Genomic DNA, 16,248 nt, shown 5'->3' on the forward strand with positions numbered 1-16,248 from the left:
CCAAGTCTCATCTGGCCACAGTGACGAAGGACCTTTATGGCTTTGTCAAGGCAAGGAGAGCTTGTAGGGAGTTCGTGTTTACCTCGGCTACGGTGAGGCACGAGCCAAAGAAACTAATCTCCTCCAACATTTGGGGAAAAGACCTTTTCCCTACCGACTTGGTCAAAGAAGTTGTTGATAAGGCCGCCTTGGAGAATAGAAACCTTCTCCAGAAGTGGGGCCTGGCTATCAAAAGAAAGTCTTCCCCGGATGAGGGTCCTCAACCAAAGAGGAAGACTATGAGGACTAGGCTACCGTCTCGGCCAGCCAAGCCTCTTAGACAGCAACAGCAACTGCAATTGCCATTGCCCCCAGTGCCCCAGATCGTGGCACAAACCCCGACCACTTTTCAGTGGGTACCCCAGGCCGTGTCGACATAGTCCACGGCATTCACCCCAGCGTTCGAAGGGCAGTCTACTTCCTTTCGAGCAAAGCCTAGAGGAGCAGCCAGAGGCTCGTCTAGACGCCCCTCAAGGGGAAGGGGATTCAGGGGTGGTCGTGGTCAGGAAGGCAAGACCTCAGGACGTTTGTCCAAGTGAGGTGATACCGGTAGGAGGGAGACTTCTGAAATTTCGGGATCGGTGGACCTTCGATCCCTGGGCCCACAGCCTACTCAAGAATGGACTGGGCGGGAGCTGGTACAGCACTCCACCCCCGTGCCTTCAGTTTTTCCAACACTCCACCCCCGTTATGGAGGAGTACGTTCAAGAACTGTCGGAGAAAGAATGTGATCTGAAGGGTGATGCCCATCAATTTCTAAGGGAGGCTGTTTTGTGTTCCCAAGAAAGACTCGGAAAAGCTCAGAGTCATTCTGGACTTGTCGCCACTCAACAAGTTCATAGTGAATTGCAAATTCAAAATGCTAACACTACAACACATAAGGACCTTACTGCCCAAGAGGGCATATTCCGTCTCTATAGACTTGTCAGACGCCTATTGGCACATTCCAATTAGCCATCGACTCTCCCCCTACCTAGGGTTCAGGCTACAACGAAGACTATACGCCTTCGGAGCCATGCCATTCGGGCTAAACATAGACCCAAAGATTTTTTCAAAGCTTGCGAGCGTAGCTCTCAAACAATTACGCCTAAAGGGAATTCAGGTAGTAGCCTACCTGGACGACTGGTTGGTGTGGGCAGCATCCGAGACAGAATGCTTGCAAGCTTCCAGTCAAGTGATCCAGTTCCTAGAGTACCTAGGCTTCAAGATCAACAGAAAAAGTCTCGACTTTCTCCATCTCAAAAGTTCCAGTGGCTGGGAATCCACTGGGACCTTTTGTCACACCGTTTCTCCACCCCGGCGAAGAAAAGGAAGGAGATAGCGGGTTCTGTCAAGAGACTTCTAGATTCCGAAAGGATATCAAGACGCGAGCAGGAGAGGGTACTGCGCTCTCTCCAGTTTGCTTCGGTGACAGACCCTGTGCTAAGAGCACAGCTAAAGGATGCAATCGGAGTTTGGAGAAGTTATGCATCAAACGTGCGAAGAGATCTGAGAAGACCAGCCGCTTCGGCTAAGTACTCTTCTCAGGCCTTGGTCCCAAGCAAGACATCTAAAGAAGTCGGTTCTTCTTCAGCCACCTCCCCCGTCGGTGACAATTTACTCAGATGCCTCGAAGGAGGGATGGGGAGGTCACTCTCATCGGAAAAAAGTCCAGGGGACTTGGTCCAAGCTATTCAAGACCTTTCACATAAAACTTTCTAGAAGCTAGGGCAGTGCTCCTTACCTTAAAGAAAGTCTCCCCGCGTCACTCGATCCACATAAGGTTGGTGATAGACAGCGAGGTAGTTGTGAGATACTTGAATCGACAAGGATCGAGGTCACCACCTCTCAACCAGGTGATGTTGGCCATCTTCCGATTGGCGGAAAAGAAGAAGTGGTACCTGTCGGCAGTTCACCTTCAAGGAGTCCGCAATGTGACAGCGGACGCTCTATCCAGGTTCACACCGATAGAGTCGGAATGGTCCTTAAACGCAGGATCATTCTCCTTCATTCTGAATCAGTCCCAGAACTGCAGATAGACCTCTTTGCGACGAAAGACAACAAGAAGTTGCCCCTGTACGTGCCCCGTACGAGGACTCCTTAGAGGAAGCAGTGGACGCGATGTCCCTCGACTGGAACAGATGGTCCAAGATTTATCTGTTCCCTCCTCACAACCTTCTGTTGAGGGTCCTCAACAAACTGAGATCCTTCAAGGGGTAGCGGCAATAGTGGCCCACAAGTGGCCGAACAGCGTATGGTTCCTCCTGGCATTGGAACTGTAGCTGAAGTTTGTACCACTACCAGATCCAGTTCTGACCCAGCGAGTCCAGAAGTCAACTGTCTGCGCTTCATTACAGAAAACCCGGACCCTGCAGCTCATGATTTTCTCTCCCTAGTGGTGAGAAAGCGTTTCGGGATTTCGAAAGCCAGTATAGACTTCCTTGAGGAATATAAGTGCAAATCTACTAGAAGGCAATATGAATCATCTTGGAGAAAATGGGTGGCCTTTTGTCAAGGCAAAGAATCCGCAGGAGATCTTGACAGACTTCTGCTTATCTTTCTTCTCCACCTCCATGGTCAAGGATTGGCAGCGAACACGATTTCAGCGTGTAAGTCTGCTTTGACAAGACCCATTCTATATGCCTTCCAGGTCGACCTAGGTAACGAGATCTTTAATAAAGTCCTGAAAGCCTGTGCTAGGCTCAGACCTTCAGCACCTCCAAAGCCCATTTCATGGTCTTTAGACAAGTTCTTCATTTCGCTTCTCTGTTGAGCAATGAAGAGTGTGCGTTAAAGGATTTGACACAAAAAGTTATTTTCCTATTTTGCACTCGCGTCCGGGGCCAGGGTTAGTGAGATTGTAGCCTCTCGAGAGAGGCAGGTCGTGTTCAGATCCTGGATGGGGGAGAACTGAACCTGTTTCCGGATCCTACGTTTCTCGCCAAGAATGAGTTACCCACCAACAGGTGGGGTCTCTGGAGAATCTGCCCTCTGAAAGAAGATGCATCTCTATGTCCAGTAGAATGTCTAAAGGCCTATCTTCATAGAACTTCAGACTTCAAGGGTGGTCAACTATTTAGGGGAGAAACATCAGGCTCAAATTTATCTCTGAATCAACTCGGAGCGAAAATCACATTTTTTATTCGCAGAGCGGATCCTGACAATACACCCGCAGGTCACGATCCGAGGAAAGTTGCCTCATCCTTAAATTTCTTAATTGTATGGATTTTGAACATCTCCGTTCATACACTGGCTGGAAGTCTTCCAGAGTGTTCTTTCGCCACTATGCGAAGCAAGTAGAGGAACTAAAAGAGATCTGTGGTAGCAGTGGGTCGCGGTGTTAACCCTACTGTTTAACTCTGCGAGGAACAGTGGTCTTAATTGGGACGATTAATTCCAGGGTGAGTGTGTAGTTACATACTGTACTACAAACTAAGTGAGGGCACTGTGTTGCCCATGCAGACTGTTCCATTTCCGAAGGTGAACCTAGCATAAGTGCAGACATGTGTGCCGAGCGTTTCTAACGCTAATGTCATTGATTTGTAATACAGGCTTTTATGACTTTGATACCTCGGTATCTTAAAAGGGGCATCTAATGTTTTTTCTTTCAGACAAACAAGCTCTGTTTACTATCATACTTATGCTTAAAGTTTTGGGTTATCCTCTACTTATGTATATATATATATATATATATATAATTGTGGTTAACCTGTCTATTTATTGCCTGTCAATAATCTGGTTCTTGAGAACCTTGCGTCTCCTTCACCTGTGTCAATTTATTGGTATAATTGAGCATTCATTCTATGTACCTTATCTGGGATAATTCTAATAGAATTGTTCCTTTATGCAAGCTATGTTGCATTGGTTTTCCTCCTATGCGGATATAAAACCTTTGTCCAATACAAGTATTGTGCGGAGAACTGGTCGATATTTCATATTGACGCAGTGGTTCTTTAAAAACTATGCTTTACTTAATATAGGGCGAGACCACTATATTAGCTTGCCTGGTATTCATACATAGGTATATGTACTCTTCGAGACTTTTCCAGAGTCTAGTAGGACTCTTCCCCGTAGGGGGCAGGAAGCTCTAACATAGTTTATAGTTAGTTGAAAAGATGTATAACGGTAACATCTTAGGTTGCTTTCTTTTCTTCGGAGAAGGTATGCAATCCCTTTCCCTCTGTTTAAGCCTTGGGCTTATCCCTACGTGGTTTTTTCCGAATTTATTTTCGATAAAACTATACTGGGGTGTTACTATACCTTCCTGTTCCTGTAGTATGGTTCAAGAGGGACAGAACAACAGAGTTTTTTAGTCTGAGTCTGTGTTGTCTGGCTTGGGGCTGAGTCCCCCTCACTGACATGACACAGACAAAGGGAGCTTAGCTCCCTTAGGTCACTACCGAAGGTTTCTGTGGATATGATTCCTTCTTTTGTGATCTACCAGACTAGTCCTTGTTGCTGTTCTCGGGGGAGGATAAGTTCTTTCCCTGGGAGTAGCAACGCCTTCCTTGCTTTGGTGCTCTGGGAGCTGGCAAGTATTGCTGGCCTTCCCCCTTAGATCTCCCTTAGGCTAAGATAAGTTTCTTGGCTGCGGGTGATCTGTCACTAAAGCAAGGTTGGCAGGACCCTTTTGTCTCTTCCCCCTCTTTCTCCGTAATGGCCGAGCCATTACTGTACTGTACGTCGTTCTACATCTGGACCTAGTATAGGTTAGGATGTGGAATTGACTCAGCCCCTTGCCGGCCGGCAGAGCTGCTGGCCGGCAAGGGTCTTATGTTTTCGAGTGCTGCCCGGACCTCTCTTGGTCCCTCATCCATGCCGGCCTGTAGAGACAGACGGCATTGGTCAGGAAGCCTGAATTAGTTTCTCCCCTTCCTTATATGCACTCTTTCGGTTGCCGGGCTTGGAGGTTGTGTACACTCTTATCCCGGCATCCATTCTATTTTTCTTCTAGTGCTGTACTTGACCCGGCTGCCGGCCTCATAGGCCGGCAGCCGGGCAGGTGTAGTCCTCTGGTTCTTTTGCTGCCGGCAGGCATCGGTCTTGTACCTTTGCCGGCCGGCTTATGTCAGCCCTTGTCTGCCGGTCACCAAGAGTGTGGCCGGCAGCTGGGTACTACCTTGTGTAGTTGCTGGCCGGCAGCCATTGCCGGCCAACATTGGCTATTACCGGCCGGCAGTTGCTGCCGACCGGCACATGCATTTGAACCAGAGTGCTGCTGCCTTATAGCTGTTAAGTAGTATACTTTAAAGCTAGTTGTGGTGTGTGCCGGCCGGCAAAGGCAGGCCGGCACACATCCCCCTATACTGTACTAGTATTCTTCTGTATAACATATACAGTAAGAAGAAAACCATGGTAAGGGTTTTGGTACAGCACTGTGTCTTCTAACACTATTGTGTTTTCTTGCACATCCCTTTGCTGTTGCCCTACAGATAGGAAGCTGAGTCTTTCCTGTCTATTATCCAGGATTTTAAAATCATTGCTTAGGTGTGAGCTCCACCTGTTTCCTCTGGAAACCTTGCATTGGTTACTCTAGAAGAGATAAACCATTTTGATTTTATTATCTGGAAGGCTGCAACAATGGGTTGTGAGGGAAACACAAGTGTGTGTCTTTCCTTTCTGAATTGTTATGCTATACTATGCATATCCAGTGATACATAGTTCACTTGATACTCATGGAAATTTCTTCTCTTTACAGAAGGACACTCCGAAGTGGGGAAGTGCTTTCTGCAACGTCAGCAGCAAGAACCTCTGCGGACATGAGTTTTGTAGGAGACACGCAGCATACGCTGTCTCCAAGGATGATCTCCGATATTGAGACCCTCAGGTATGTACTGTGCGCACTAACCTGATTATTGAGACCTTTAATTCCCCTAGGACAGAGGAATCAAGGGATATAGCTAGGAAGAAGCTTCGTACCTGGGTAAGGGGCTTCCAAAAGAACACTTCTGGCCCTTATCTTCCAAGTGAGAAGATGAGGGCGTATCTTTTCCCTAAGGCATCAGCTGATCCAGTGATTCCCCAGCCTCAAGAGGAGATCCCCTAAGTTCAGATCCAGGTGGATGCTGAAGTCGCGGTCGCGATGCAAGACATCCAGTTAGATGACAGGATGTCTGATGTGGACGGGTGTCAGGAGGAAGACCTCCTGGCAGAAGCCCAGGATGAAGTTCAAGCCCCAGATGTTGTAGAGGTAGACGTCGTCGAGGTGTCGGCTACTCCGGCTCAGATTCCGGAGCCTATTCCCTCTACATTGGCCGGTCTCCCAGTAGAGCTGGGACAGGCCCTCTCTTCTAGTGTTGGAATGATCCAACAAATGCAGAAGGAGAATCAGGAGAAGGCGGCTGCAATGGAACTGCGAATGCAGTGCCTTGCAGAATCACATGGGCCCCAGGAAAAGCTCAATGTGAAAGACCTTCCCTTGTGCTCAGATGCTAACCCATGGAGGTATGCTGAGCACATGCCGATGACGACTGGAAAGATCGTCATCTCGGATAAGCTGGGCTCAGTTCCCCTGGAGGAGGTGGAATTCTGGCCCAGCAAGGCATCATATCCGGACTGTTATGTCCGGCTGAGGAAGGAACCAGCTTCAAAGGAGGAGACAGAGCCGAAGGAGGTCATAGTGATGGACCATGCTAAGGCTCAAGCTCTACTTTCATCCTCGATGAAAGAGAGGGGCTTCTCTAACTCAAAGGTAGCCGCATTGAATAGGAAGCTCCCTTCCTTTGTGTCCTCGCCTACTAGAGCCTTCCCCTTTTTTACAGAAAGGGTTTCTGGCTGTACTAAAAGCATTCGAGGCCGGCAAGTCTTGCCCCTCCCTAGAGGAGTGTAAACCCTTGTCGCTGGCCCTGCCTATGGACCACAAAGACTGGAAGGACGTCCATCTTACGTTCTCAGTTGGAAAGTTGGAGGCTGATATTGCCGGACGTCAGTTCGGCAAGGACCTCCCTAAGCTGTCTGACTTTCTTTTGCGAAGTGAGTTCGATACAAAAGAAAGACTGACTGCTTCAATGTCTCTTCAGACTACTCTCGAGACGATGGCAAGTGACCCCAAGGTCCATGAAATGTTCATGGTAGTGGCCAAGTCTCATCTGGCCACAGTGACGAAGGACCTTTATGGCTTTGTCAAGGCAAGGAGAGCTTGTAGGGAGTTCGTGTTTACCTCGGCTACGGTGAGGCACGAGCCAAAGAAACTAATCTCCTCCAACATTTGGGGAAAAGACCTTTTCCCTACCGACTTGGTCAAAGAAGTTGTTGATAAGGCCGCCTTGGAGAATAGAAACCTTCTCCAGAAGTGGGGCCTGGCTATCAAAAGAAAGTCTTCCCCGGATGAGGGTCCTCAACCAAAGAGGAAGACTATGAGGACTAGGCTACCGTCTCGGCCAGCCAAGCCTCTTAGACAGCAACAGCAACTGCAATTGCCATTGCCCCCAGTGCCCCAGATCGTGGCACAAACCCCGACCACTTTTCAGTGGGTACCCCAGGCCGTGTCGACACAGTCCACGGCATTCACCCCAGCGTTCGAAGGGCAGTCTACTTCCTTTCGAGCAAAGCCTAGAGGAGCAGCCAGAGGCTCGTCTAGACGCCCCTCAAGGGGAAGTGGATTCAGGGGTGGTCGTGGTCAGGAAGGCAAGACCTCAGGACGTTTGTCCAAGTGAGGTGATACCGGTAGGAGGGAGACTTCTGAAATTTCGGGATCGGTGGACCTTCGATCCCTGGGCCCACAGCCTACTCAAGAATGGACTGGGCGGGAGCTGGTACAGCACTCCACCCCCGTGCCTTCGGTTTTTCCAACACTCCACCCCCGTTATGGAGGAGTACGTTCAAGAACTGTCGGAGAAAGAAGGTGATCTGAAGGGTGATGCCCATCAATTTCTAAGGGAGGCTGTTTTGTGTTCCCAAGAAAGACTCGGAAAAGCTCAGAGTCATTCTGGACTTGTCGCCACTCAACAAGTTCATAGTGAATTGCAAATTCAAAATGCTAACACTGCAACACATAAGGACCTTACTGCCCAAGAGGGCATATTCCGTCTCTATAGACTTGTCAGACGCCTATTGGCACATTCCAATTAGCCATCGACTCTCCCCCTACCTAGGGTTCAGGCTACAACGAAGACTATACGCCTTCGGAGCCATGCCATTCGGGCTAAACATAGACCCAAAGATTTTTTCAAAGCTTGCGAGCGTAGCTCTCAAACAATTACGCCTAAAGGGAATTTAGGTAGTAGCCTACCTGGACGACTGGTTGGTGTGGGCAGCATCCGAGACAGAATGCTTGCAAGCTTCCAGTCAAGTGATCCAGTTCCTAGAGTACCTAGGCTTCAAGATCAACAGAAAAAGTCTCGACTTTCTCCATCTCAAAAGTTCCAGTGGCTGGGAATCCACTGGGACCTTTTGTCACACCGTTTCTCCATCCCGGCGAAGAAAAGGAAGGAGATAGCGGGTTCTGTCAAGAGACTTCTAGATTCCGAAAGGATATCAAGACGCGAGCAGGAGAGGGTACTGCGCTCTCTCCAGTTTGCTTCGGTGACAGACCCAGTGCTAAGAGCACAGCTAAAGGATGCAATCGGAGTTTGGAGAAGTTATGCATCAAACGTGCGAAGAGATCTGAGAAGACCAGCCGCTTCGGCTAAGTACTCTTCTCAGGCCTTGGTCCCAAGCCAGACATCTAAAGAAGTCGGTTCTTCTTCAGCCACCTCCCCCGTCGGTGACGATTTACTCAGATGCCTCGAAGGAGGGATGGGGAGGTCACTCTCATCGGAAAAAAGTCCAGGGGACTTGGTCCAAGCTATTCAAGACCTTTCACATAAAACTTTCTAGAAGCTAGGGCAGTGCTCCTTACCTTAAAGAAAGTCTCCCCGCGTCACTCGATCCACATAAGGTTGGTGATAGACAGCGAGGTAGTTGTGAGATACTTGAATCGACAAGGATCGAGGTCACCACCTCTCAACCAGGTGATGTTGGCCATCTTCCGATTGGCGGAAAAGAAGAAGTGGTACCTGTCGGCAGTTCACCTTCAAGGAGTCCGCAATGTGACAGCGGACGCTCTATCCAGGTTCACACCGATAGAGTCGGAATGGTCCTTAAATGCAGGATCATTCTCCTTCATTCTGAATCAGTCCCAGAACTGCAGATAGACCTCTTTGCGACGAAAGACAACAAGAAGTTGCCCCTGTACGTGCCCCGTACAAGGACTCCTTAGAGGAAGCAGTGGACGCGATGTCCCTCGACTGGAACAGATGGTCCAAGATTTATCTGTTCCCTCCTCACAACCTTCTGTTGAGGGTCCTCAACAAACTGAGATCCTTCAAGGGGTAGCGGCAATAGTGGCCCACAAGTGGCCGAACAGCGTGTGGTTCCTCCTGGCATTGGAACTGTAGCTGAAGTTTGTACCACTACCAGATCCAGTTCTGACCCAGCGAGTCCAGAAGTCAACTGTCTGCGCTTCATTACAGAAAACCCGGACCCTGCAGCTCATGATTTTCTCTCCCTAGTGGTGAGAAAGCGTTTCGGGATTTCGAAAGCCAGTATAGACTTCCTTGAGGAATATAAGTGCAAATCTACTAGAAGGCAATATGAGTCATCTTGGAGAAAATGGGTGGCCTTTTGTCAAGGCAAAGAATCCGCAGGAGATCTTGACAGACTTCTGCTTATCTTTCTTCTCCACCTCCATGGTCAAGGATTGGCAGCGAACACGATTTCAGCGTGTAAGTCTGCTTTGACAAGACCCATTCTATATGCCTTCCAGGTCGACCTAGGTAACGAGATCTTTAATAAAGTCCTGAAAGCCTGTGCTAGGCTCAGACCTTCAGCACCTCCAAAGCCCATTTCATGGTCTTTAGACAAGTTCTTCATTTCGCTTCTCTGTTGAGCAATGAAGAGTGTGCGTTAAAGGATTTGACACAAAAAGTTATTTTCCTATTTTGCACTCGCGTCCGGGGCCAGGGTTAGTGAGATTGTAGCCTCTCGAGAGAGGCAGGTCGTGTTCAGATCCTGGATGGGGGAGAACTGAACCTGTTTCCGGATCCTACGTTTCTCGCCAAGAATGAGTTACCCACCAACAGGTGGGGTCTCTGGAGAATCTGCCCTCTGAAAGAAGATGCATCTCTATGTCCAGTAGAATGCCTAAAGGCCTATCTTCATAGAACTTCAGACTTCAAGGGTGGTCAACTATTTAGGGGAGAAACATCAGGCTCAAATTTATCTCTGAATCAACTCGGAGCGAAAATCACATATTTTATTCGCAGAGCGGATCCTGACAATACACCCGCAGGTCACGATCCGAGGAAAGTAGCCTCATCCTTAAATTTCTTAATTGTATGGATTTTGAACATCTCCGTTCATACACTGGCTGGAAGTCTTCCAGAGTGTTCTTTCGCCACTATGCGAAGCAAGTAGAGGAACTAAAAGAGATCTGTGGTAGCAGTGGGTCGCGGTGTTAACCCTACTGTTTAACTCTGCGAGGAACAGTGGTCTTAATTGGGACGATTAATTCCAGGGTGAGTGTGTAGTTACATACTGTACTACAAACTAAGTGAGGGCACTGTGTTGCCCATGCAGACTGTTCCATTTCCGAAGGTGAACCTAGCATAAGTGCAGACATGTGTGCCGAGCGTTTCTAACGCTAATGTCATTGATTTGTAATACAGGCTTTTATGACTTTGATACCTCGGTATCTTAAAAGGGGCATCTAATGTTTTTTCTTTCAGACAAACAAGCTCTGTTTACTATCATACTTATGCTTAAAGTTTTGGGTTATCCTCTTCTTATGTATATATATATATATATATATAATTGTGGTTAACCTGTCTATTTATTGCCTGTCAATAATCTGGTTCTTGAGAACCTTGCGTCTCCTTCACCTGTGTCAATTTATTGGTATAATTGAGCATTCATTCTATGTACCTTATCTGGGATAATTCTAATAGAATTGTTCCTTTATGCAAGCTATGTTGCATTGGTTTTCCTCCTATGCGGATATAAAACCTTTGTCCAATACAAGTATTGTGCGGAGAACTGGTCGATATTTCATATTGACGCAGTGGTTCTTTAACCCTGGATAGGTACGGTGGGTCGTTTGCGACCCCGAGCGTCAAAAAAAAACAGGTTTTTCTCACGTGACTCACCCCTGTGACTGAATTTGTGGGTGATCGACCTGCAGGAGGTGTCTCCCCTACACGCTCTAGTAGTGTCCAGATGTGCATTGCTGTAGCTGTACTCCTTCCCCGATTTCTGAGACGCGTCGGGGTCGTTCGCGTCCGAGTTTACCCTTCTGAGGTAGTTTGCATAATTATCAAAGTTATTACGTATTATGAAATTGTCGTAGAATGGTGCAACTTGTATAGGTTATCAGTTGTGGAAAGTTTTGGTGGATTGTTTGGCTACCATGTGCATGTTTTTTTTTTTAGTTAAAATGTCGTTCATCACCACGAGGACCATTTTACCGCGAGTGCCCCTTTTTCATTTTTTTTCATTTTTTTGCCAAGTCATTTTTCCGTAAGATATTGCCAAATAGTGTCGTAAAACTTTTGCTTGTTTAGTGTTGGAAAGTGTGTCTAGATGATCTGGCTACCCATGCATGACTTTGTTTTTGTCAGATACGACGTAGTTATTGGTATATTGGGTATTTAACTGCGGTTACCAATTTCTGTTTTTTTTCAATATTTGTAAAAATTACTACGTAGTAAGGAATTGCCGTATATTATTCATTTTTTTTTCATGTTTATGTGTTAGAAAGTGTGCCTTGATGGTTGGGCTAACACGTGCATGTCTTTTTTTTTATCTGAGATGTCGTATATTAGAATGTCGGGCATTTTACCGCGAGTGTCCCTTTTTAATTTTTTTTAATTTTTTTGCCAAGTCATTTTTCCGTAAGATATTGCGAAATAGTGTCGTAAAACTTTTGCTTTTTTAATGTTGGAAAGTGTGTCTAGATGATCTGGCTACCCATGCGTGATTTTGTTTTTGTCAGATACGACGTAGTTATTGGTATATTGGGTATTTAACTGCGGTTGCCAATTTCTGTTTTTTTTTCAATATTTGTAAAAATTTACTACGTAGTAAGGAATTGCCGTATATTATTGATTTTTTTTTCATGTTTATGTGTTAGAAAGTGTGCCTTGATGGTTGGGCTAACACGTGCATGTCTTTTTTTTTATCTGAGATGCCGTATATTAGAATGTTGGGCATTTTTCCGCGAGTGCCCCTTTTTATTTGTTTTGCATTTTTTTGCTTAGTCATGTTACCGTAAGGAATTGGCAAGTAGTGTCGCAAAACTTATATTTTCATAGTGTTGGAAAGTGTTTCTAGATGATCTGGCTACCCATGCCTATTTTTTTTTAGCCAGATATGGCGTATATATAAGTATGTGTTCGATTTTCCTGTGATTGCCATTTTTTCGTTTTTTCCCATTTCTTTCAAAATTACTACGTACTAAGGAACTATCACAGAGTAATATTTCATTTATATGTTTATTTGTCGGAAAATATGCCTTGATGGTTTGCCTAGCACGTGGCTGAAATTTTTTTTTTTCTGAAATGCCGTATATTAGAATGGCCATTTTTCCACGAGTGCCCCTTTTTATTTGTTTTGCATTTTTTTGCTTAGTCATGTTACCGTAAGGAATTGGCAAGTAGTGTCGCAAAACTTATATTTTTATAGTGTTGGAAAGTGTTTCTAGATGATCTGGCTACCCATGCCTATCTTTTTTTTTAGCCAGATATGGCGTATATATAGGTATGTGTTCGATTTTCCGGTGATTGCCATTTTTTCGTTTTTTCCCAATTCTTTCAAAATTACTACGTACTAAGGAACTATCACAGAGTAATGATTCCTCTAGATGTTTATTTGTCGGAAAATTTTGTTTACTTTTTTTTTGATTGAATATCATCAAATTTTTTTAGCTAAAATATTGTTTTACATTTTTTTTTCGATTTTATTTCCCTTCAAAAAAATTTTTTTGGGTCAGAATTTTAATTTTATAGTCGTAAAATAATCGACAATTATCCAGCAACCCACCATACAATTTTTATGCATATCCAATAATAATTAGATTAGTAAATAACACCTTGAAATTGACATACCCTTCCTACATTTCAAGTGGCAGATTAGGGAGTCTGAGTCAGTGTGGTTGGCGGCCATTTTGTGGACATATCCGAAGCGTAAGCTGCCCTATCTATATATATTCTTGTTCCCTATAGAATTTGTGATATTTTGATATATTTTTACCTGCATAAATATCATATTATATATTAAATATATGTATTTTTTTACGAAATTTCCAAGTACTCAAAAAATTACCTTTAGATATGGCCCCTGATATAAATGTAATTTACAAAATAATAAAGATTTTTTTACATATTTCTATTTTAGGATAACATATGTTTATTCCCTAAAAAAATTAGCCACTTCCTATTTCATTTGGGTACCCAAAAAAATTCATGAAATTTGGACAATTTTTTTTGGCCAAAAAAAGTTACCCTTTTTTTCTCATTTCAGATCTTCACGTCCATGGGTCTGACTTCATCCAAAATACATCAAGATGTGTCCTAAACATTCAAGAATCAATTCCTAAAAGGATTTGTGTATATATGTATAAACTTTTTTTTATGAATTTTTATGTCAGGTCTTTTTTTTTTCTACTTAATTTTTTAAAATATTTATAATAAATAGTTTTTCTGCAGATGAGTAGTATTTATCTTTACAGTTGTTTTAAGCATTCATTGAAGTTTTTTTTGGCAAAAGAAAAAAGGAGGTTACTGCAAAAACTGATTTTTCAAGAATTTTTTTTGGCGTCGGGGTCGTTCGCGTCCGAGTATACCCTTAAAGGGGTGTCCGAGGACCGTACCTATCCAGGGTTAAAAACTATGCTTTACTTAATATAGGGCGAGACCACTATATTAGCTTGCCTGGTATTCATACATAGGTATATGTACTCTTCGAGACTTTTCCAGAGTCTAGTAGGACTCTTCCCCGTAGGGGGCAGGAAGCTCTAACATAGTTTATAGTTAGTTGAAAAGATGTATAACGGTAACATCTTAGGTCTCTAGGTCTAGTCGACCGGGAAAAAATTACCTCCGGGGAGTACGGCACGTTCTGAGAATCCACAGATACAGTAATGCTCTGGTACACTTCCATCAGGACTACATGGCTTGAGCCCAAAAAACGGATTTTGAGCGAAGCGAAAAATCTATTTTTGGGTGAGATGGCCATGTCGTCCTGATGGACCCGCCCTTGCCTTTCTAAGAAAGGGCTGTAGGACCCCTCCCTGCATACAGTATCTGTAGCACCTCGTGTATGCTACAAGGAATACAGATGGCGCCAGGATTGGCGCCAGGCACGCATACGAATCGGAGGATAGGGAAGCCTTGGGAGCGGCTTCCCTTTTTCTTTCCCGAATTCGTATCTCGCCAATCACCTCCTACGAGACGAAATCTCTGTCCAGGATGTAGATTGCCATGTGGCGTGTCTAGAATACGTCCTCTGATATGTCGCGATATCCCTTTCACGAGGGATACTCGCTCCAGGAGTTAGAATTCTGGTACCTTAAGGTAAATTCTCTGGGAATATCGCCGTAGTTGTAATATACCCTAGGAAGCTACCCTATAGGAACTTCCATCAGGACGACATGGCCATCTCACCCAAAAATAGATTTTTCGTTTCGCTCAAAATCCATTATATATATATCTACATATATATCTATTTGTATATATATATATATATATATATATATATTTATCTATCTATATTTATATATATATATATATATATATACAGTATTAGTGAATTTGTGAGAGTATACAATTTATACATATCGTGTAAGACCGTACATGATGATGAAGAAAAATCGAATTCTATTTGACCTGGTGCAAGAGGAATGACAACCAGATGCCAGTCGAACAAATCCGATTCATTTATCCCCCAATATTTTATTTTTCATCTCTTGTCAGCATCATCCCCCTCTGGCAACCAACACCCACCCTTCCTTGTGCTCTCACTTCGTTTTTTTTTTTTCTTTTAAGAAAATAGAAATAAAAAAAAGTGTAATTTCAAAAGTTGTTTACAGTTTGGACAAATACAGAATTCCCACATGTGGAGCCTGACATGTTAAGTTTTTCTTTGATTAATTTAGAAAAAAAAGAGGTATTCTTTGGTCCTTTTTCATAAAATTTCATTAATAGTGTTTTTATAATCACTTGGTTGAGGCTCTCCCCGCAAATGCTCTACAGCTCTCATTTCAAACACAAGTTAAAAGCCCTTCCATTTCAGATGTCAGTTGGCTGGTTTAGATTGATGGTCTTATGATGACAGTAATAATTCATGCCTAAAAAGTATATATGATATATTAAAGGGTTAAAGAGGATTAGTGCCCTGATGCAGCCCTCAGTCCTTATCTAAACCAACAGAGACGATTCTTAAGTGGGATATCTTTTGCACTTATTTTCCCTCTTTATAAGGTTTTTCCCCTCAAAGGTTTAAAACCACTCGTGAATGGTAGAGACAAGGGACAATAACAATGACCTAGGTAGTAGGACAATGGCATACAGACTGACCATATATACATTTGACCAGCAGCTAGGAATACCAAGGAATGGCTGCTGATGACTCAGCAGGTAAAACAATACGCTAGCCCAAAACCACTTTTCCTTAGCTCACAAGGATGGTGATATTGCGTAAACTACAAGAAACGATCGAACTTCAGCGGGACTCGAACCCCGGTCCGGGGGATCACAGGCAAGAACGTTTCTAATAGGCCACTCTTAGTATTAAGAACATTCTTCTTCTTGTGGTGCCACCCTTTAACCTTAACCTCAGATATTCCCAAGGATGGGATGTTAAAAGGGAATCCGCCTTCCTTCTTTGATGTTCAAATTAAATTTGCCATTAAGACGACGGTAAAAACCGCCAAGACAATTACCATAATGTAAATTCACTAATTGAATTCACCCGTTTGTTTTCAACCCTTGGCAACGGATGTAGTAGTAACGTAAACAGGTTAGTCGCTCCAAGAGAGTGATATTCATTTAGACAGATTAATCCTTGATAAGAGAGAAAGAGAGAGAGAGAGAGAGAGAGAGAGAGAGAGAGAGAGTAATTCTTTTACTTAGTCTCTTTATTTAGTAAAATTCTTCGTACTTGAGAGAGAGAGAGAGAGAGAGAGAGAGAGAGAGGGTAATTCTTTTACTTAGTCTCTTCATTTAGTGGAATTCTTCGTACTTCAGAGAGAGAGAGAGA

Source organism: Palaemon carinicauda, chromosome 3 (assembly GCF_036898095.1).
Source record: "Palaemon carinicauda isolate YSFRI2023 chromosome 3, ASM3689809v2, whole genome shotgun sequence".
NCBI classification, from domain to species: Eukaryota; Metazoa; Arthropoda; class Malacostraca; order Decapoda; family Palaemonidae; genus Palaemon; species Palaemon carinicauda.